We start from the raw sequence: 24,778 nt of genomic DNA on the forward strand, positions 1-24,778 counted from the left end.
TAACCAATTCACCATAAGGGGTTGTTTGGACTGATACAAGGTGCCCACTAGAACTAGTGGACAGCATATATCAAGCAACCTTCTCACAATTCCTATTGGAGATATCCTCTCCTGAAATGACTTACTCAATAACATTCATTCTAATTCACACAGTTGGTGAACTATGTCTGGGAATCAGCTGTATATATCAGAAACAGATATTAATGATACTTACCGATTTTACATAGGCCTGGGCGGTGAACTCCGCTCCTTTCATGGAGTTTGTGGAGTTTCTGCACTCCGTGTTCCGCAGAGCTCACAGAGTGCAGAAAACACCGCTTTGCATAGTGCAGCAGAGTTTTTTCCCAGCTTACGCTCGCGAACGGTAAGTTCGCTAGCGCGAGCTACCACTTGAATAGAATTTCTACCCGAGTGGCAGGAAGACCAGCGTGAACAGGAGTTTGCACTGCACTGCGTCACTTGTGGAACTCCTCTTTTTTTGTAATTTGTGGACTTCCACGTAGCAAAACTCCACGAACTACACCCAGGCCTGATTTTAAACTTTAAGAGAAATCATTAATAGAATATAAGAAGGGGACAGAATTGAACAATTAACCAGTAACATACTTGTGCTGTAATAACATTTTATTGATACATAGTTATAGGATATACATTGAAATAATGTATCTCTCTATATTCAGCATATATGAATCATTGATATTTACTCCATGAACTGGTGTGTGAAGCATGCACTTTACTTAATGTGTGGAATATAGGTAAATGATTCTGCATGAAATATTAATACAGTTTTCAAAGGGAAAAGATTGAAAAAGGGTCTATTCAACATGCCATGACAATCAGGCCATACATTATTTCTAGCTTCTGAATGCATCCTAGTGTTGATTTCTGGTCTAAACAGAATGATGTAACACTTGGGAATGAAAATACAGCCCAGCAGTCCAGCATTGGATGCTAAAATTGCCAAGATCTCCACAGCCACCTTGTACCTGCCCTTAGTGCTGAGGTAGGCTGGGAGGAAGGACACCCAGACACTGCAGAACTCCAGCATGCTGAATGTGATGAACTTGGCTTCATTGAATCTATCAGGGAGGTCCCGGGCTAGGAAAGCAACGACAAAGCTAGTAAAGGCCAGCAGACCCAGGTAAGCAAACATCCCATAGAAAGCAGCAATAGAACCGTTGTCACTCTGTAGGATCACCTTTCCAGTTTCAGACTGAGAGTCAGTGGCTGGGTGAGGAGGATAAGTGAGCAGCCACGTGAGACAAATGACTACTGCCCCCAGTGTGCACACGAGGACCATGGAAGCAGACACCCGAGAGCCCAGGCATCTGCTTAACCTGCTACCTGGCTTGATGGCCTTGAAGGCAATGACAACAGTGATGGTTTCACTAACACGCAACACACGGCGACAGTGAAAATAATCCCAAATGCAGCTTGTTGGATCAAACATGTCAATAATGCAGAGCATCCAATGATTAGAAGAGCGGTGAGGGAGGCCAGCTGCAGAGATACAAGGAGAGCGTAGCTGAGATACTTATTAGCTTTCACTATTAGAGCGCACTGATATCTGAGAAACATGACCAGTACTGCAGCTGTGGTTATAGTTAGGACAATTGCTACAGATGCCAACGTTGCACCAACAAATTCGCTCTAAGAGAGATCAACAAAGGCTTTCTTGATGGAGTCGCCCATCCTGTCAGTGGCCACTGGCCCTCTGGGCATTTCAAGCAGGTTTCCGTGCCTGCAATATGATCACAAGAATAAAACAGAAAGTAGCCTGATGTCATACATGGAATAGTATAGAATTGTTTATGGACATAACAAAGCAGATATGAATTAAACTGATATATTGTAAGAAATGTTCAACATGTTTGCTCCTGAAATAGTTAAAGATGTGTTTTGACTGTAAAGGTGTTTGACGCTGTAGAATTAATATATGATACATTATTGTCATGGACATTGTAAGAAATGTGAGTATTAGTTATGGGGGTTATTACTCACCTCAAGTAATATTCACAATCCTTTGTCAGGGTAAAACACTAAACTAGTTAATTAAACCTGAGCTCGGCTACCTGCTACAACACAGACCAAAGAGGATGAACCTATAGACAATGTATAAAATAGTTGTGTAGTACAAAAAAGTAATAAAGAAAAAACAAAGTGCAAGAAAATCTCAAACCAATTCAGAAAAATAGAGCACTTTTTAATAAATAAAACGAGAACAAAACCAGAGAGCATTAAGAGCCAGCCACGATCAACTGGTCGCATTAGCCAGGCACCCAAGTGAAATCTGAGGTGACCGCAATGCAGCATGGGCTGTCTTCAGAAGCCAGGTTCGACTGGGTCAGGAGTTTTACCCTGTGACTCAAGGCACGTAGTACATGTTTGCGGGCAGCCCGTTTCTCTGCAGAGCAATGGAGTGAATTATTTGGTCTCCTTGAGACAGGTGAATGCCACCAAATTAAGAAATATCTGGTAGCCCAGCTGAAACTTTTAGCATTGAGAAGAGTTAGCATCACAGCAGTTCCCGCTACCAATGCTTTGTAAGTTTGACGGACGCCTACGTCAGCATGGTGGAGTTGTGCTGCAAATTTACATTTTTACAATTTTTAAAGCAGGATTTTTTTTTTTTAAGTAAAAAAAGCACTGCCCCATCACCATGGGAGTGTCCTTCAATGCAAAGGGGGCATTGAGCACGTTTTTCACTACCAGCAGGTTTTACCTCCCATTTAAATTAGGTGAGCGACTTAGAGCCTTACTCCTCAGGGGGGCTTTCACCATGGCAGAGACCGATAAACTCTGCTATTGTCACACCTGTGCTCTGCCCCACCCTAAATCAGGCAGGGAGACCCTCTTGTGTACAGGGAGACAGGGAGAGGGCCCTTCTTCGCTTGTGCAGACCCTCTGTGTCCACTCCGTGGGTACGGCCAGAGATATGAGTAGCCCTTCTCCATGGTCACCTCAAGTAGCCCTGGGGCAGCTCCCTTTCCACGATGATTGAATTCTGGTGACTGAGGGAACAACGAAAGGTTCTTGCCAAGTGCAATCTGATATCTTCCTGTGACGGGTGAGGCCCCTATGAAGTAAATTATTTTTCCTGGGTCCTGCCCAAATGTTTATTCTGCCAGAGGAACAGAAATGTCACTGCACACCCAGGCCCGTGTCTCTCCTCTGGTAGCAATGTTCAAACCGCATTCAGGGCTTAAGTTCTTTGAGGGCTGCTACGAAGGGGGTTCGTTCAAATTAGCCTCCAGAAATGTTAGAGCATGGAAAGGTAACTTTCCTAAATATTTATTAAAAATCTGAGTTTACAAATGAATTGGGCTTTTAAGAAATATTACAAAGAATTCAAGAATGACATTTATGTATGTATCCAGCCGAAAATAACATTATTAAATGTAAGATTGCACCCCTGGAAAAGCCATCCTTGATAAAGTGAAACCAGCTTTTAGGTACTTTTCATTGAAAGGGCATAATTTACAGAACATTTCTACTTTAAAATACTTTGCACTCTGCCTTTAGGGCAGCAAGGCTTAGATGGAGATGACTTAATATTTAAAAGGAAGATTTAGACCAGTCAAATTGCAGCCCAAAGTGGTTGTGTGATAGAATATTGATTGCACAACTTAACCGCGCAAGTGGAACCATGACGAAGCCTAAAACACCAGAAGGGCTTAGCATTCAGGTCTGATCAATACAAATGCTATTATATCACCTGTACCTATACCGTGCATACCATTAACTTCTGACTTTGTAGTTCAGGCTGTTTCACGAACATGATACGCACCCACAATTGGTTAATACCATCTAGGCCAGGGCTCTCTGTTTCCAGGTATTTGCATATCTCTAAATGTGTGGAGATTTCCCTGCTTCAAAAGGTGCTATGTGTTTCTTTCAATCTAAAGAGCTGCTCTGAAATATAGTATCAACATTTTCGAATGGGCCCCTGGACTGTCCAAAATAATATACATACATTGGGTTCTGGGTCAAAATCTATCTTGCTTAGTAATTATGCAAACCTATTTTGGGGTGGGGTGCATTCTGGGATATAAATGTAATAAATGCTCATTTTACCTTTCGCTAATTAGCACGCCCCAGGGTTCTGTACCATAACATTTAAATTGTGCACTCATTTCGATTGTTATTTATACAAATGTGGGGCTTGGAAGAAAAATAAACGGAATGAGGGGTGTCAATATTTTCATCCTAGGTAACACCGAAGGTGGTGTTGCCCAAACACTGGATTACTCAAATTTCACTGGTATGAAATAAGGGAAGCAGCCGAAACAATGAAGTCAGATGCACGCAGTATTTTAAGCAAATACTGCCGTCTAGCGTTCATTTTAAGTATTTAATCAACACTGTACTTGGTGTGTTGTTCATTCGTTAAGGACCGCTTCCGACTTCTGTGTTCAGGCTGTTTCCCTTCTAAAGATTAGTCGGGCTGCAATTGGAGCGGTGAACCCAAAGTTTACACTATATCTGTAGCAAATGGCTTATAGGTTCTGCAGTTTATTAGTTAAATTTAACTAACGGGCCCTAGGTATACTGTGTACCCTATACTACAGACTTAAAGGTAAATGAGGGGTCTACCAGTCCCATTGGTTGAAAGGAGGAGCACGGGCACGTTACCTCTAGTTAGTGGAGGAAAGGTGTGCAGAGTTCCATAGCCAACAACAAGAGTTCAGCATACATATGTGGGTACAAGACACAGCAGATGACCATTCTCTACAGACACAATAACACCATGAAAGTCCAGTGTGTGGGTCTCTATTCACATTATGGTATTGCAAAATAATGTAAGGCTGCGGTGTCACTGCAGGTCTCATATGTGCCTTTTATTTAACGCAGCTCCGCTATTCAAACGGCTGAATCCTATGTGCTCACTGTAGTCTTTTTATTTGATGTTAAGCTTCTTAAGTAGGTGCTCAGCAAATAACTTAGACCAATCTTTGAAATGAATGTTTCTGAGGCTCTGGATGTCTGGCACTAATGGCAGATATTACAAGTGCCAAAGCCTGTGATACAATTCTAATGGGGGGACAGGATACCCTCTGTGTTTGAAGTGGGGTCTGTCTGCCAAACTCTAGCTAAGGGCTCAGTTTAGACATGTTCCTGCAGCACCGGGTCACCTCCTGCTCAAATGACCATCAGAAAGTGCTGGGTCAGGAGCAAAAGTGAAGCTCAGTAATTTTGCCAGGACACTAATGTTCACGTTTTGTCTTCAGCTCTGCAACATAATGTAACATCAGGTCAATTGCAAAGACATAGACATAGAAGAGTCAGTAGACTGCGGTGTACATGTTTCTCTCACCCGTGCTATTTGAATACTCTCCCTCCGCACATTGCACACATTTAAAGCAGCAGATGGGCTTCCCTTGCAAAGGAGGTCTCCAGTACCCTGGAAGGCAGCTCTCACTGCACACAGAGCGAGAAATCTGAACATAAAGACACGAATGAGGCACAGTGTGAGTTTCAGTTTGGATTTGTACATTTAAATCCATGTTTGCCTACTTTGACATGAACTTAGGGCAGTGCTTAATTTGAGAAAGCAGTTGAAGTTGGGGTCCACCGGGACTCTTAGACCGAACGTATTTTTAATGATAAGAGTTTGAGCAAGAAAAAGGGACGTGTAAGATGGAAAGGCAGCGGTAATGAGAGAGAGCAGGCATGAAAAGGAATCTCCAAGAGTGAAATAGAGGGGAAGGAAGAGTGTGTTCATGAATGAAAGCAGCATGAGGGGAATGTAAGTACAGACAGCCTTGGTGTGCAGCACCCCTGGCATTTAGCTCTGGCAGGCGTCTTTGAAAAATGTGGGCCCCAGCACCTACCCTTACAAATTAACCACTGCCTCAGAGGAGGATATAGCACTAAACATAAAGAGGCCTTTTCACCAACTGCATTTTGTAGTACTTTAGTAATACTGCAATATTATTACTAAAGGATGTACATCTCTATCTCCAACGCTCACATCTCCTCAATAGGGAGATCCTCAAAAATCTGTGTTTACTAATAAGTAGTAAATGTGGGAGGGACTGGGTGAATGTGTGGAAAAAAGCACACGCTTACAACTAAATGAGAGTGGATTAGGGAAGAGTGAGGGGGTTTAGGGAGGTATTTGGGCAAAGCATGGAGTCAAAAATATTGATTCACACAGATATTGAGTTTTCTAATATCGTGAGACAGAAATATTGTGATGCAGAAATATCATTTACAAACATATCGATTTCTCAAGGTAAGTCATTTTGTTGTAAATCTGCGTTCTTACTATATTTTACAAAAATATAGTTGTAAAACATATTGCTTTTCAGTGATCTTTATATATTTTAGTTTAGATTTTATTTGAATAGGGAGTGGGAAGCTAATTAAGCATAATTAATGAATACTTAACTATTGATTTTTTATTGTTTAATTGATAATTCATTATGTCACATTCAGTAAATATATTTTTCAAGATACATTTCAGGTGCAGGATGTTAGGCTTTTAGGGAGAAGTGTGGAAAGTTAATTAAGCAAAATTAGTTAATAATTATTTTCTAATGTATTATCACTTTTTAAATTGATAATCACTTATACAAATTGTGTAATTGTTATATTTTTCAAGTTATAATTTACATGCAGGTTGTTGAGTTTGCAGTGGTACAGGATGGGAAGTTAATTAGGAAAAAATGCCTTGATATTTAATTAATAATGTATGATTAATTATTTAATTGATAATCATGAATGTACACTTTAAGACATTTCAGGTGTGGGTTGTTTAGTTTGTAGAGCAATAGGGTGGGGAGTTAATTAATCAATAACCAATTAGTCATTAATTATTAATTTTATTGAAATAGCTTATTTATTGAAAATGTTGCAAATTATGTAATAATTCAAGTTATTATGCTACATATCAGATGTGTGCAGTTGTATTTGTAGGAGGATAGGATGGAAGGTGTTTATGTAATAATAGATTCAAAATGATGGATTTATTTATTAATAATTTATTTATTTATTACTTAATATGTTAATTGTGGTATTCTTTTTTTCCTTTCCATTACATTTTTATAGTTGGCTGTTATGTATGTGGAAATATATTGTGGCATTTTAATAAATTAATAATATTTGTTTTAATTGATGATAATTATTAAAAAATGTAATGCTTACTTAATTTGTTTATGTAGTGTTTTTAGTTTAGACACAATTTTATATTAAGGATTTTATATTTTTAGTTAGTTAATAGAGGTCTTAAAATATGTTATTTCTTTGAAGTAAACTACTCTCTCTCTACTGCTGCACAGAGTGGAGTAGGGATAGTACATGTTACCCCTTTGGAGTCCTACACTTTCCCTACTGTTTCACGGACTGGAGTGGGAATAAAATATGTTTCCCCTCTGCTTTGCAAAGCTTTCCCTACAGTTTAACATACTGGAGTGGGAATAGTCAAGTTTACCCTCTGGTGCCCAACGCTTGCCTTCTGCTGCACAGACTGGAGTGGGAATAGTACATGTTAGGCAAACACAAGGAGATGATGGACAGAGCGCTGAAACTTGTCAGACACTCCCAGTCACAGATCTGGGTTGAACCTATCATCGTTCTTTAGCTCACATCGCCACCTCGGTTCAGACCCAGCCATTTGCAAATCAGTCTTGACCCGGGGTATCCCAGCAAACCTTTCTGGGATATTATGTAGTGACCAACCACACCCTTTTCCCTGCCCAAACTGATTTTCATGACTTCCTCTGCCATGTATCACATGTTCCTAATGTTCCCTTTTGTAAAAATGGCATTACAGCCTATTGATTGCACCTCATCCAGCCCAAGCCAGAGAGTACGGTCTGAGCCGAAGAGAACACTGCTTAACTTTGGAGACTGCATGATTACAATTGTCCTGAGGGCCCATTACTATGCAAAGTACTCGTGCATTAACACATTTTATGATGCTGATAAAGAACTTGATTGTACATGATAAGATGACTGCTAGAACTCTAAAGTACTGTGACTAAATTGGTATTGTGATGATACTTGTCTGATCTGGATGATGGTGCACTACATTAACCCTTTGCATGCTCACGATGGCCGGGAGCCGTCCTGAGCCAAGGTGCTCATGTGCTCAGGACGGCTCGCGGCCGTCCTGACACATGGCACCGTAAATCCCTCAGGTGCGGGCACCAAAGGGATTTCTTTTTCCACAGAACACCATTGAGAGCTAGAGAAACGCTTCCCCAGCTCCCGAGGCTGTTTCCCTCAACAGGGATCCACCCGCTAGACAACATGGAGGGGGAGCGGCCCCTTCGGCAAGGGCCTTTGCTCTCCCCAATTTTTTTGGGGCCAATTCAGTCTTTCAGCCCCCCTGGGGGCAGATGGGGGCAGCGGCCCCCAATCTGCCCCTCAGGGGGCAGAAAGCCCACCAAATCTAGGGATTTTCTTCTTGTATTGCTATAGGGATGGGGGCTGCCCAAGTGGGGCATGACAATGCCCACCAGCAAAATTCCACTCTATCTGCCCCCATGGGGAGCAGATGAGGGCAGTATCCACCAATGTGCCCACCCGAGAGGGGCAGAAAGGCTACTAGAAGCCAGGAAATTGTTTTAATTTTATTTAGGGGTGGGGCAGCCCAAGATGGGCATGCCAATGCCCCCAACCCTTCCAAAACAAATCCAGTCTTTCTGTCCCCCAGTGGACAGATGGGACAGTAGACCCTGATCTGCCCCGGGGGGGGGAGAAAGCCAAATAGGCACCAGGGATTATTTTTTTTTATATTTAGGGGTGGGGACTGCCCAGAATGGGTTTGCAGTGCCCCCACCACCCCCGAAAAATACCAGTCTTTCTTCCCCCAGGAGACTGATAGGGCAGTAGCCTCAGATCTTCCCCCCCCCCCCCCCGGGGTCAGCAGGGAGCCCACTAGGCACCAGCGATTACGCGGGCTTTTTTATACATGGGGGTGGTTACTTTCCAGAATGGGCATACCAATGTGCCCACGCCCCCCCAAAAAAATAGCCACAGTCTTTCCGCCCCCCCTTGGGTGCATATTAGGGCAAACCTCCCCCCGGAGGCAGAAAGCACACTAGGCACTGATCTTTTTTCGAAATGTGCCTACCTGTGCATTTTGGGCCTAGCACAGCTGGCACCTAAGAAAACCTAGCAAACCTGCACATTTTGGAAAACTAGACACAAAGGGGAATCCAGGATGGGGTGACTTGTGTGCCTCCCACCAGGTTCTGTTATACAGAATCCCTTGCAAACCTCAAATTTGGTTAAAAAAACAAATTTTCCTCACATTTCTGTGATAGAAAGTTCTGGAATCTGCTTGGATCCAAAAAATTCCACCACCCCTGCATTCTTTAAAGTCTCCTGAAATAAATGGTACCTCACTCAAGTCAAGTCAAGTCAAAATTCTTCATTCGAAATGTAAAAACATTATCATAAAAGTACAGTAAAATCATATTAAGACATCATAAATGACATAAAAGTTTAAAAGGAATAATAATAAACATAGTTTTAGTGTTGAAACAACCCTTATCAGATTCGTTTAATGGAGGGAAAAGATACATGACGTAGAAGAGGTCATTCATCATCTATGTCTGCATAGAAGCCCTTGTTATTACAATCTTTTTCAGATAGAGAGAGACCACTGCGATAGTTAATGGGCTATCTAGTGCTTTCATTTTAAGATAAGCTGCCCTACAGGAACGTAATCCCCAGGATTTAAGCAATGGTTTCAAATAAATAACCCTTTGCAATTGGTAGAACTTTTACAAAATAAAATGCAATGAATATTAGTTTGTGATGACAGACCATCACATGGGCATTTCTCCAAGTTTCTTGACCAACTATTCTGATTAGGGAATGTCAACAGTCTGAAAAAGGTATCGGTACGAAAGCGAGTCACAAGCATACGGGAAAATGGGGAGGGAATTAAAGATAGATATTGTTGCATCCCTTCAACAGTGGTGGAAAGTTGGTGCTCCAACACGGTATGCTTAGAGTTTTCAATGAGCCAACGACGATTAGCCAGATGGTTAGCGACTAATCGTTTTAAGCTAACTCTAGGAATATTATTTAGTGTAGAGGGGTCAGCAAAAAATTCTGGGTGCCCTATATCACGTGACAAGTTTCTGACGTAATTCAACCATTTGAGGCTATCAGCCTCACTCAAGCTGAGACAATCCATGATAATTTCCCTATTAAAGTGTGTTTCAAGAGTGGTCCAAACTTTATGCCATAAAATAATAGGAGCAGATTTTATAGTATCCGTGATATATGTCAAACCAAGTTCATGGTGCATTACAAAAACAGAAGTACCACGTGGGGTGGCCAGGAGGTAGCGCAAGAATAAATTCTCGGAGCGCTGTATATGAACTGCCGGATCAATTCCCCAAATCCCAGATCCGTATGTGCCAGTCGAAACACACTTGGCGCGATAAATCTGTGATAAGGGGTTGATCGGGCGTCCCCCGAGTTTTTTTGAGAAGTTAATCAGGGCTCCTATAGCTTTAGAAAATGCAGCTCCTCTAGCTTGGGCAGCAGCCCGCCGGGAGCCCTTCTTCTCAAAAGTAATGCCCAGGTAGGGAAACCTATCAACACTTTCAAGCGGTACCTCACTCATGTGAGTTGGCCAAGTTCCTGTGACAGGCAAGGGCCCAAAGTAGATAGTAGAGACATCAAAATTACCTATCACAAAACGACCTGGTTTTGCTAGGCAGACCAACGGGAATGCTAGGTAGTAGGACATTTGTGCCAGAACGGTGATCCAACACAAAACAATGTGGAAAACTTGATTTTGTCTGCTAAATTGGAGGTTTGCAGGGGATTCTGGGTAGGGAAACGTTGGAGGATCCACGCAAGCCATACCTCATCAAACCCACACAGAAAATGTGTGGGTTTGGTAGGTTTCCCAAGATGGCCGCTGACCCCAGGAAAAAAAAAACAGGTACCCCCCCCTGCAAAACCAGGTCGTTTTCTGATAGGTAATTTTGATGTCCCTATAATACGTTTTGGGCCCTTACCTGTTGCTGGCCATTGACCCACCCACACAAGTGAGGTACCATTTTTATCGGGAGACTTGGGAGAAGGAGGGGTGGGTGGAAGTTTGGGGACCCACGCAGATTCCAGAACTTTCCATCACAGAAATGTGTGGAAAAGGTGTTTTTTTGACAAAGTTTGAGGTTTGCAATTTACTCTGGGTAACATAGCCTAGTCAGAGCCAGGTAGGCCACCCCCTCCTGGATTCCCCTGGGTGTCTAGTTTTAAACAATGTATAGGTGTGCCATGATTCCCCAGTTGCTGACAGAGCTAGGGTTCAAAATCTACAGCTAGGCACTTGGCAAAAAAAGGGTCAGTTTTCACTGTAAAAATGTGGTGTGACACCGTTGTGTTTTGGGCTGTTTCCTGCCGCAGGCACTAATTCTACCCACAAAAGTGAGGCATCAATTTTATCAGAAGACTTTGAGGAATGCAGGGTGGGTGGAATTTTGTGTATCCACGCAGATTTCAGTACTTCCCATTGGAGACATTTGAGGAAAATGTGTTTTTTTTACAAAGTTTGAGGTTTGCATTGATTCTGGTTAAAAGAACGCGGTGCGAGCAACAAAAGTCTCCCCATCCTGGATTCTCCTGGGTGTTTAGTTTTGAACATGTATAGGTTTGCTAGCTTTTCCTAGGTGCCGGCAGATCTACGGGTCAATATCCAGAGCTAGGCACTTTGAAAAAAGGGTCAGTTTTCACTGTCAAAATGTAGCGTGTCCACATTGCGTTTTGACCCGTTTCCTGTCGTGAGCACTATGCCTACCCACAGAAGTAATGTACAATTTTTAGTGGAAGTCTTTGGGAAATGAAGGGTGGGTGGAATTTTGTATATCCACACAGATTCCAGAACTTTCCAGGACAGAAATGAGAGGATTTTTATTTTTTCGAAGTTTGCGGTTTGCCAGGGACTCTGGGTAACAGAACATGGTGAGAACCACACAAGTCACCCCTCCTCGATTTTCTTGGGTGTCTAGTTTTCAAAAATGTATAGATTAACGGTTTACCTCAGTGCCGGCAGAGCTAGGATTTAAAATCTAGAGATAGGCAATTTACCAAAAAAGGGTCAGTTTTCACTATAAAAATGTGGTGTGTCCACGTTTGCATTTTGGGCTTTTTCCTGTCATGGGCACTAAGCCTACCCACACACTAGAGGTATAATTTTTATCAAAAGACTTTGCGGAATGCAGGGTAGGTGGAATTTTGTGGATCCACGCAGATTTCAGAACTTTCCATCACAGAAATGTTTTTTTTTCACAAAGTTTGAGGTGTGCACGGGATTCTGGGTAACAGAACCTGGTGAGAACCACACAAATCTCCCGATACTGGATTCCCCAGGTTGTCTAGTTTTAACAAATGTATAGGTTTGCTAGGTTTCCCTAGGTGCCGGCAGAGCTAGGGTTCAAAAGCTATAGCTAGCCCCTTTGCAAAAAAGGGTCAGTTTTCACTATAATAATGTGGTGTTTTCAGATTGCGTTTTAGGCCGTTTCCTGTCGCGGGCACTAGGCCTACCCACATAAGTTAGGTACCATTTTTATTGAAAGACTTTGGGAAATGTGGGGAGGGTGAAGTTTTGTGGATCCAAGCAGATTCAGAACTTTCCATCAGAGAAATGTGAGGAAAATGTGTTTTTTTTTACAAAGTTTGAGGTTTGCATTGATTCTGGGTAAAAGAATGAGGTGAGAGCAATGCAAGTCACCCCCTCCTGGATTCTCCTGGGTGTCTAGTTTTGAAAATGTATAGGTTTGCTAGCTTTCCGTAGGTGCCAGCAGATCTAGGGGTCAAAATCCAGAGCTAGGCACTTTGAAAAAAAGGGTCAGTTTTCACTGTAAAAATGTGGTTTGTCCATATTGAGTTTTGGCCCGTTTCCTGTCGCTGGCCCTAGGCCTACCCACACAAGTGAGGTACCGTTTTTATTGGAAGACTTTGGGAAATGCAGAGTGGGTGGAATTTTGTGGATCCATGCAGATTCTAGAATTTTCCATCACCGAAATGTGACGAAAATGTTTTTTTTTTTTTTCATAGTTTGAGGTTTGTAAGGGATTCTGGGTAACAAAACCTGGAGAGATCCACTCGAGTCACCCCATCCTTGATTTCTCTAGGTGTTTAGTTTAAAAAAATGTATAGACTTTCTAGGTTTCCATAGGTGCCGGCTAAGCTATGGTACAAAATCCACAGTTAGGCACTTTGCCAAAAAGGGTCAGTTTTCACTGTAAAAATATGGTGTGTCCTTGTTGGGTTTTAGGCCGTTTCCTGTTGTGGGAACTAGGCCTACCCACAGAAGTGAGGTACCACTTTTATCGGAAGACTTTGGGGAATGCGGGGGGGGTGGAATTTTGTGGATCGGCGCAGATTCAGAACTTTGCATTACAGAAATGTGTGTAAACGCTTTTTTTTCTTTACAAAGTTGAGGTTTGCATTGAATCTGGGTAAAAGAACGTGGTGAGAACAACTCAAGTCACCCCATCCTGGATTCTCCTGGTTGTCTAGTTTTGAAAATGTATAGGTTAGCTAGCTATTCCTAGGTGCTGGCAGAGCTAGGGGCCAAAATCCACAGTCATAACTGTGTTTAAATAACCAGCAAAAGGAAACACTATTGGTACTCAATAAGCAGAAAGTGAGTTGTTAAAAGATGGTGCTCAAAACTTACACAAGTGATTATATGGCCACTACTAGGGAAAGCTGATTCTTGGGGATGTAGGAATCTGATTTTGTAAGGAATATTATTGGGTTCTGTAATGAACTATTAATACAATTATAAACATGCAAGGTTTGAAATTGTGCTTTAAGCAGTGAGCAGCTCGCAGAAGAGGGAACTGTTTCAGTTACCTACTCATTGATGCTATTCTCTGTGTTGTTTGATCCTCAAAACATCATGTATGGAACAACAATGCAATTTTTTAGCTAGATAGATAAATGCATGAACTTCTTGAGTCACACGTTCTTTCCTGAATGCGTTTCTTTTATTTCTCCTCCAGGCTGGTCTGCATCCACACGGCGCATATTCATCAAGGAACATTTGGAAATTAGTAACAAGCGGCGTGTTTTAAACACTTTTGGCTGCAACAATGGTGAAAACTGCTTGAAATGTAAATGTCATTTTATAGGGGAAGTTGGGGAGGTCCCACAATGACATTCACAATACGCTTGTGACAAAAGATGGATAATTCAATTACATTTCATCAGAAGCACCAGTCAAAACTAAATGAAGATAAAGCGGTCTCTGACATTGGCATACATTCCTCATAGTTGCAGACAGGTTGTGTGAAAGGTGTAAAAAAGGAGACTTTTATTAGACATCAACCAGCATGACAGGTTTGCATGTTAAAGGATAGGTGATTGTGTGAACCTGGTATTGGGGCCATGTGAGGCCTAAGTCCTGGCTGGGGTCACGAGTTCAATCTCCAGTTAGAGGAGCGACAGATGGATAGGCAGCAGAAATGCCGTTAGGGCTCTGAGTGGTGGCTTCAAAGTTTGAATTGAGGATTATTTTCTGTGATAACATGTCTATTTTATGGGTACCTTTATTTTAGATACCACAGAATTATGAACATTCTGTAGAGTTGGCTTCTTGCTTAGAATGTGCTAGCAGTAGAAAATATTGCTTGACAGACAGATTGTTTGTCATTACTACAGGTGCAGATGAAATGCAAACTTCATGTTATGAAATAGTTAAGAAACTGGCATACTTAAATGCATGCTAGTGTTGTTTGAACATAAACACACTGAAAAAACAAGAGACAAGAGGCATTTGGCAAAACAGGAACAGCCCGTGTAATTAAACATTGCAGCTGGGAGAAAAGTTACAGGCCTAGGGTCTGAGGATTGTCTTAACTCACAATCGATCTGGACAAGGTTTCATACAATTCATTGAATTGCATAAAATAGTTCAAGCTATCCTTTTTTTTAAAGGAATGTGAACCGCTGTCTTTGGAGCCATGAATTAATGTATTCAATGAGGAATCCAGGTGGACACAATGCATCCAGTGGATAACGTGTCCGGATGTCCGGCATGGGTTTGCTGCATGCACTGTGTGTGCTGTGCCCTGATTGGCTATGTGTTGCTTGCTTCATGTAGCATCTGGCTTTATGGTGTTTTTTGAATATATGGACCCCAAGGACAATGTGAGCTTTTCTGGGGTCAACCTCTCTGGACGATTGTGGTGTCGCTATGCCTATCTGCGGGATTAATCTGGGATTTCATGTTCATGTGCTTATCTGCTAACTACGTGCCACCCCATCTGTGACCTGTCAATCAGTAACCTCTGGCCTGGGCCTCAGAGTCTGCCTGACTACGTATATCTGAGTAGGGGATGACAAGGAGTTCATAATGGGGAATTCGTCAAGAAAGATATGGTTTCCTTTTTATACATAAACGTATGGGCATTTATATTGACATTGACTTTCTCAATACTAACAATCCCTCCTCTAGTTGAATTTTCAATTATACTATCTAAACCATACTTCACAAAATTTACATTAATGGTGCATGTTGTTCTTTAAGCTTGCTTTTAACAATCTCTACCTTCCCAGATAATTGCATTCTAACCACTTTGAGGACTACATTTTACAGCAGGAAATCCCCAACTGCATAGAGCCATTCAAAATAGGAACACAATGAAAACCAGCAAAAACAAAGTGCATAATCTGGAAAGCCACCGAAAACTAATTCACAAACCACTCCTACTCAGGGGCACCACCTTCCTCAAGCGTGACTGTTTGCAAATGGCGCAGAGCTTAGATGGCAAGAGTCAATGTCCCATTATCCATGTTGTACCCTGGGATAAACGTGCAGCAGTATACACCAATCTTGGTATGCACCCCTTCCTCCATCATGGTCATTAAGTGTAGCACATACCGATGCAGCAATACCATGAGGCAGATTGGTCTAATTTCTTCCTTGATCAAATTAAGGCTAAGCTCCGTGCTGTTCATCATTTCAACACATCCCACCTGGTTATATGGAGCCAGCCGGTGTTAGCCGTCGCCTGCATGGTAAAAACGGGTATGGACCCCCCCGCTGATACCTGAGTGTCCGAGAACAGTCTGAATTCTTCTGGAATGTCCTTGTACTGAGCCCAGCCAAAAGAATCTGTAGTTCTACAACATGGTTGTCTTTTTCGAAAGCGGTTGCTGGTCTAAATCCAATAGTTCTTCTCCGGGAATGACCAGGGTCAGGGTGAGTATGGTTATGAGGGGACAAAGTCTGCGCCAACCGGGGATGAGTTTAGGCAAACTCACTGCACTTCCAGTAGATATGCATCAGTGTGGATGTGCACTATTTCATGTCCTGAATGCGCATAATCATGCTGCAGTTTTTGTTCGTGCCCAGTGGAAGCATTCCTTTACATCTGGAACACAAGAAATACAGTGTAAGTTTCTGTACAATTAGTGGTTGCCCCTTCCTTTCAAGCCAAGTGCACCCACCCACCTCAGTATCCCAGATTTCCTGCATGGGGTCTGTGATTTTGTTCAACAATCCCTTATGAGACTTATTTCCCTATGTATCATTGTACTGGATGGCCCTATACAGACACTCCATGCCTGGGGCCCACTTGTTGTTAGAGAAGACTGTGCTAGAAATGCTAAGGGCCACCCTTGGACCACAAGTCGAGGCAGGAGCGGATGTGTTTGTGCATTCCTGCGCATCATGTCCACCTTAGTTTGAATATCGTTAGGCTCAATGAAAAGATTTAGAAACATTGGGTTGGTCTCATGCCAGGGCAGATTCACTACCACTCTGTGGGTCTCCACCTTGAGTGGTTGGATTTTGGCCCTAATTCTGCACAAGTATAAGTGGGGAAGGAATTTTGCTTTATCGGGTGTCACCTGAGTGGGAATGACATCCACAAATGGATAACTGCACTGGAAAGGGCCTGTAAAGTACAAAGGGTCCCCCAGGAGCAGTGGGCAGCACTCTTATGGCTCTCCTTTGCAGACAAAGGTAGAGATAAACTTCTCACTGTTAGAGAAGAGGAGTCAGGTAATTACAACAGTCTGAAGAGTGCCTTAATTGATGGGTTTGGCCTAACCACTGAACGATACAGGTTAAAGTTCAGGGATACTCACAAAGCACAGACTCAGGACTGGGTAGACTTTGTAGATTGTGCTACTAAGGCTCTGGAAGGTTGGTTACTTGGCAGTAAAGTGCATGACTATCAAGGATTGTACAATTTGATTATGAGGGAGCAGATCCTTAGTAATTGTCAAAATCAGCTGTTGCACCATTACCTGGTGGACTCAGATCTGACCTCTCCCCAAGAATTGGGAAAGAAGGCAGACAAGTGGGTCAGAACCAGGGTGAGGCAGAAGGTACAGAACCAAAGTGGTCTTCACAAGGCCCCCAAAAATCTTCTTCAGGTGGGGATTCACAGTCTAACAAGGGAAAAGGCCAAAAGAAACCTTGCTGCGAAATCTGTAAACAGAAAACTCACTAGACCAGTGACTGCACCAAGTGCAAAGAATCTACTCAGCCACCATTGCCCCTAAGGCAACTATTCCCCCTAGTACAGCTACATTAGGTGGTGGAAATGTCCAGAATAAGGGTGTAGTAGGGTTTTCCCTGGGTTGTGAGATGGACTCTGGCCTAGTCAGAGTTCCAACTCAGGCTGTGCCAGGGGCATGGCTATGTCCCTCTTGTGGATCCTGGGCAGATTATACGGTTGCCAGGCGAGAGGTGAGACCCTGTGCCCAGCTAATGCGGGTAAGGCAACTCTCTCCTCTATTCATGTATATGCAGATTCCCAGTTTTAACTAATTCTTGATATTATTATGATATACATCATTTTCTCCTGACATGTGGCATCTCTTGTTTGTTCTAGGTACATGCAGGTTCAACCACAGGCTGATGACATCGCATTGGCTTGATATCCTTTTTGTTATAGTTTATTCACTTTTTTGATATTGCAGTAGCGTTTAATTGAAAGGTCCTGACGAAAGCCTGATCCATCTTTGGTCTTCGTGGGCTGAAACATGTTGACCACCTAAAACCCACACCATAGCAGTTCTAAATCCATACTGCAGGTGTACTGCTTTTTAACCCTGACAGTTGGTACCTCTTAAATTAAAGTTGGTTTTGGTGCCTCCTAGCCAGTTTTAACCTTGCACTATTTTCCACATTTTTCTTATTTTTGCGCTGCATCCTTGCTCACACTTTCTGGCTCATCATATGTGGACGTAGCAAGTCCTTTAACACCAACAAGAAAATATCCCTGAGCTCCTCCCTCTCGGAGAGAGGGTTGTAGCCCCCAAGGGAACTAGGTCTTTCCCTTGGGAGGAGAGTCCCTATGATGAAGCATGTCACCTATGGTGAGTGAGGGATCTCGTCCTAAAAGGGATCTGCCCTTATACATGTAGTGCTTTATCTTCCTTCAAGTTAGGCTTTCTACCACATAGGTTTAAATATCACCCAGCGGCGTTTATGTAGACCCTAGGATTTCTGTGTTTTGATTTTTCAGAACCAACCCAGCGGTGCCAGGGAACACACCCGAAGACTTCGAGTTCTTCCTGTCTTGGACCACAGAAACACAGAGTCTTCTAGGTGAAGTCAAAGATCGTTTTTATTGGCTGCAGACCAATCACAGGTATCCGAGAAGTACAACATGATGTATGTTCTCAGGAGACTGCCTCTAACCAAAAACCAGTCTTTTCTTATATACAGAATATTATGCTCTGGGCAACACCGCCCCTATTTTACAAGTGGTCGTTCACATATTTTTGCTTCAAAGAAAGAGCACAGTCATGATGATCATCCCACATTTCAGCTCGGTCGGCACATAATTATTTACCCAGCGAGGCTCAGAACCCTCATCAGATAGCAGCAGACCCCAATAAAACGGACACCTCCTACTCGTAAAACAAGCCATAAAGTAGGAAACGGAGTCAGGTGTAAAAGGGATTAGTCTGGAGTCACGTGGGATACACGATTTTATGATGTGTTGGGCCCTGATGCTAATCCCATAAGGCAGCAGTAAAAGGAACCGGCCGGGCAGGGCTGACCCCGGGCAGCGGAGTCAGTTTGCATAGGTCACACAGAAGTCAAGGAAAGATTGCGTGTCTTTTAGGCCTAGGCATGGCCTCAATGCGCAGCCTATGTGAGGGCAACCACAAAATGGTTACCCTTTTAAAATGGAACCAGAGGGTTCGGCATGTAGTATCGTGTACGCGGTGAATTCATCGGTGAAACATGACGAAAACACTCATACATACCGCATTAGTCATTTGCGGTTCGCTGATACCAAAATCGGCAGGGTAGGACCATGCTACCAACATGGTTCCGAAATTTACAGTACCACAGACCCTCCTTTTGCCCTTACATAGGCAATAACTATACTCATACTAATCTGAGTCCAGGTCTATATTCATAAAGTCATGAAGATGCTGCTATAGCATCATCCTATTGCTTAGTTCGTCCCTTGATACAGGTTTCCTTACACATGATGTAACACAGAGGCTACACATTACAGGAGCACACTGTATACATAGACCGAACAGGAAAAGAATGGCTAAGATCGTCCCAGTGACTATTAGAATCTTCCATCCCCAAGCTGATATCAGTCCCCAGAACCACCCCGTCATCGACCAGTCTCCTTTATCCACATGAATGGATTCGGAAATCTTATGCAGTTTGGAGATGGCTTGATAGACTGTCGGAGAGCTATCTGGTATGAAAATACAACAGCTTGATTGGACAACCTTGCATACCCCACCACGGTCTGCAAGTATGACATCTAGAACCATACGGTTCTGCAACGTCATGAGGCGATCCGCTTGGAGCTCAGCTGTCAAGTTACCAAGGGCACCAGCCGTTACATTAACAGTGGTTTCAACTACACAAGTCAGTTGTCTCAGGTTCCTACTATTGACCATTGGTCCCCAAAACGGCAGGAAACCCAGGAAAAAGTCTCCCGCTTCCTGACCGGCAGTATCCTCCTTACTAACAACGCCTCTCACAACTCTGGTCTTGTGATAATCAGAGGCGGCGGTAAATGTCGGCGGTAGCAAATTTGCAACATAACACGTGCCCGAGAAATCAGGGGGCAACCATGTATATGCTCGATCATTACAAACAAAGTATGTTCCCTTGGCAGCCAAAAACGCAGGGGAAAACTGTGATGGGAAAGTGTACGTTTCAGCACAGTCACTCTTCCCTAATTGAGCTCTTGGATTCTGACCATTACCTTGTAAACAGAACCGACCTATGTGGGGTACGACCCAAATCGGGGATGAACTTTTACGCTGTTTCTCGCCCAGACTAATGCTATACCCCGTCGCATTCCAACCCACATAAGCTCTCAACTCATCCTTGGGAATAGATGAATATGCATCGATATCTCTGTTCATATCAGCAACTCCTTTCATCAAGGCCTTATTGTTCGTGCAAGTCTAGTGGAACGCGGTGGTCGCGGGGAGTAGGTTTCAAGCGCAAAAAGGAACATAGTCTGGAATGCCCATGATGACCCATTATAGCTAAACGGCAGCACTAGATATGGGATACCCTTATTAATGGTATGTGGCATCAAACCACACACCCAGCAATTTGTCGTATTCATAACTAGTTGGTGCTGGTGCAGGAGTTGAATAAACGAGTTGTTTACGAACTCAGCACGTCTAGCTTGTTCGTGTTCAGGCAGAGGGTGAAAAGAGTGTGAGGAAACAGTAGGAGGAGGTATGGGCTGTGTAGTAGGTGTAAACGGTACTTGAAAAGACAATAATACATAACCTATGGAAAACATCATCATGCTAAATAGGACAAACAGACATAATATTACAAAACGTTTGCTATTCATTACTTTACATATTCTGTTCTTAAAATGTATTTCCTCAGCGGGTCTCTTCATCTGGAAAAACTCCATCCTCTAATCGTGCTGTCCGCGGCGGATGAGTGTCTTCTGCTAAGGAGTACACCTGTCAGTCCAGGGAACGCCCTAGACCAACCAGACCGTTGACCTAACGTCTCTGGCTTGTACCCCAAAGTCTTGGCACCGCGACCCTACAGCTGAACCCGGATGGCGGTTCGAAAAAGCAAAAATAAGAAAGTTTCTCAGATGGAAGAGAGAGTTGCACTACTCAAAAATATCAAAGAAAAATAATTTTTATTTGTCCATAGTTCTCGGCCTCAAATTATACCGACTTCTTGTAGGTACTGTTTGGTCTTGAAACAAGAGTTCAGGCTCTGTAGTGTCCAATTGAATTGACGGTGGTACAGTTTCTTGCAAGATGTCATCGCTTTCCTTCTCAGAAAGCGTTCCTTTTACTCGTGCATCACTAAACGGCAGAAAACGGGGCACATTCTCAGTCTCTGAGTCAGCGATCCCTTCCTGGACCCACTGGTCGCAAGGCAAAGGCAAAGGGACCCTCTTGCAGTGAATGCCGTGTATCCAGTTCTTTTTCCCCTTCACTCGAATAGCTGATCTCGTCGAGAGAAGGACGAGATGGGGCCGGTCCAGCGGGGCTCATCATTTGTCGTCCGCTGAAAATTTTTGACCAGCACCCATGATCCAGGATTGATGGGGTGTCCCGGAGCTTCAGAGACCTGAGGCAGGGTATCATGCACCTGTTGGTGTAAAACACGCAATTTAGCCGTCAATTCATACAAATAATCAAGCAGTACTGGATGTTCGATCTCACTGAATTTTGTCGGTCTTGGCACTCCCCATGTATTGGCCGGCTGGCCAAACACGATTTCGTAGGGGCTGAGTCCCACTCGTGAATGCACAGTCATTCTTGTTGATAGGAGTGCTAAGGGCAGAGCGTCAGGCCATTTAAGACCAGAACTCGCTTGGATCTTGGCTAATTTGAGCTTCAATGTGCCATTATAGCATTCTACTAGTCCAGCTGATTGGGGGTGATTTGCAGCGTGGAATTTCTGCCTTATACCTAGTCCCTCACATACATTCTTCATCACTCGTCCCACAAATTCACTCCCATTATCACTCCATACCATTCTTGGCATTCCAAACCTAGGGAAAAATTCCTTGACAAGGGCTTTAGCTGTCGATAAGGCAGTATTGTCTTTTAGGGGATATGCTTCTATCCACCTTGAAAAAGCGCAGACAACAACAAGTACATATTTCAAATTATTGCACCTTTCCATGTGGATGAAATCTAGCTGCAAAACCTCAAACGGATACGTTGGAGGCGCAAAATGACCAGCTGGAGTTGGGGTTACCCTACCAGGATTGTATTTCAAACATACCATGCAATTTTTGACCACATTCTCTGCACACTTGGGAATTCCAGCATTCTGCCATACTGGAGCCAACAACTTACAAATCCCTTTCACACTGATATGCGCCATTCCATGTGCCATCTTGACCACTGGAAGCACATATGCATCAGGTAACAACCATCGCCGGTGCTCTGACAAATCAATCCAACAACCATTTTCATCCAATTTTCCCTTACTTTCTCTCCACATGCTCAATTCTTTCTTTGTGGCTTCAGCTTGAAGGGACTTCACGCTCTCTATCGTGTCTTCACACATTCCAACATCACCAACCCATCTTGCAGGGCCTGTAACATACATTCGATTCGTCACATCTTTTGCTGTTCCTTTCGCGATTTCGTCAGCAAACGCATTACCACGATCAATATCATCAACAATCTTCTTGTGTGCACTGCATTTCACAATCGCGACTTGTAACGGTAAGGTCAGTGATTCAAGGAGATCATTCAGCAACTGACCATTCTGAATCTTAGTTCCATGCGAACTCAGGAACCCACGTTCTTTCCACAAACGCCCAAAACTATGGGCCACGCCAAAGGCATACTGACTGTCAGTATATATGTTCACTTTCATTCCTTTCGACAACACGCATGCTCTTGTAAGTGCAATTAATTCTGCTGCTTGAGCCGAATTATGCGGTATACGTGCAGTTTCAACAATCATGTGCAAAGTCGTGACAGCATATGCAGCAGTCGTATCACCATTCGGAAGCTTGAAGCACGAGCCATCCACCCATAAAGTACCATCGCACTCAACCAGGGGAGTATCTTTAAGATCCACTCTCCCTTTTGTTTCTTCTTCTGTTCTGAACAGACAATCATGCTGTTCAATCTCATCTGTGTCTGCTGAAATCGGTAATAATGTAGCTGGATTCAACGTGTTGCACCTCTTTATGTGCACATGACTCGCTAACAGTGTTAATTCATAACCTGACAATCGAGCACTAGTTAAGTGCTGTGTCTTGGTCCTGTTCAACAACGTGTCCACTGCATGCGGAACCATTACAATCAACGTGTTATTCATCACTAACCCAGCAGACTGTCGAATAGACACAGCTGCTGCCGCTGTTGCTCTCAAGCAACTTGGCAATGTCTTAGCTACTGGATCCAAAGTTGACGAAAAATACGCGCATGGACGCTGTCTGTCTCCAAAAGACTGTGTCAGCACCGACAATGCACAACCTTCTTTCTCGTGAACATACAATGTAAAAGGTTTACTGTAGTCGGGGGTACCCAATACAGGAGCTGAACTTAATGCATTACGCAATTCTGAAAAACTTTCCTGGCACTCTTCAGACCACGGGGCGGGATTCGGTGTATCTTTGCATGTTAATGCTATCAAAGGTTTTGCCAGCAAAGAAAAACTCGGGATCCACTGCCTACAGTAGGAAGTAATACCCAAGAAAGCACGCACTTCTCTCTGTGTTCTTGGCACGCTCAATTGTGCAATGGCCTGAATTCTTTCTGGGGTCAGTTTCCTTCCCTCTTTCGACAAGAGATGACCTAAGTAGGTTACTTCTTGTCGACAATATTGTAGTTTTGAGAGAGACACTTTGTGATGAAAGGCAAACAAATGACGCAACAATGACAATGTAGCTTCTTTACAAATGTCCTCAGTATCGGCGGCGATTAGTAAATCGTCAACATACTGAATAAGGGTAGCACCACTAGGTAAGACAATTGTATCAAGCTGCGCCTTTAAAGCCTGACTGTATATTGATGGACTTTCACAGTAGCCCTGCGGAGCACATTTAAAGCGGAAGCTGCGACCTCCTAAACTAAAACCAAAAATATCCCTGCTTTCCTCTGCAATCGGAATGCTAAAGAAAGCATTCTTTAAATCAATCACTGAGAACCAGGCAGCGGAAGCTGGGATCATAGTTAACAAGGCAGTTATATCAGGGACAACTGGAAACTGTGGCACAACTATCTTATTGACCTCTCTAAGATCGATCACAAATCTGTAAACAGGTGGCTGAGAAGGGTCAGTACGTTTTAAAACAGGCAGAACCGGACTATTGCAAACGTTGCCTCTTGTCTCTTCGATTACATCCTTTTCAATCAAGTCATAGATGATCGCTAACAACGCTTTCTCACCTTCATTAGAGATCTTGTACTGGGGAATGCGTGGCAATTTAACATTGGCTTTCAAAGTGACCACATATGGTGGTATTTCCAAGAGACCCACATCGTTAGGACCAGTAGCCCAAAGGACATCCGGAAGAGACGACAATTCAGCTGGCAGTTTATTCTTCGACAAATACATTGGAGAAGTCACTTCCCTACCCAGTGTAAGTTGTACTCCTGAGGAGGAACAATATAATGTTGCATGTAATCTCTTTAACAAATCCAATCCTAACAGGTTTTCACCACATCCTGTCGTTAGGATAAGCGGTGCTTTCAGCTCACAAGGTCCAACAGAAAGTGGCATAGGACTAGAGATCGGGTTCCTAACCGGGGCGCCAGAAAAACCTACTGAAACATTCATTTCGCCAGACAAAGGTGCGCCAGGGAGTTTTGAGTGCATAATGGAACTCTTTGCAGCACC

General features: G+C 43.2%; 1 long non-coding RNA gene across 1 annotated transcript in view; it reads left to right on the plus strand.

The window, feature by feature from the left end:
* The window catches only part of LOC146863705 (uncharacterized), a 287,037-nt gene that overhangs the window by 225,371 nt on the left and 36,888 nt on the right, over positions 1 to 24,778 (plus strand). The window contains exon 2 of the long non-coding RNA XR_014969084.1: positions 13,983 to 14,093. This is a non-coding gene — a long non-coding RNA (uncharacterized LOC146863705). The remainder of the gene's footprint in view (positions 1 to 13,982; positions 14,094 to 24,778) is intronic.

Source organism: Triturus cristatus, chromosome 2_1 (assembly GCF_964204655.1).
Source record: "Triturus cristatus chromosome 2_1, aTriCri1.1, whole genome shotgun sequence".
Lineage (NCBI taxonomy): Eukaryota > Metazoa > Chordata > Amphibia > Caudata > Salamandridae > Triturus > Triturus cristatus.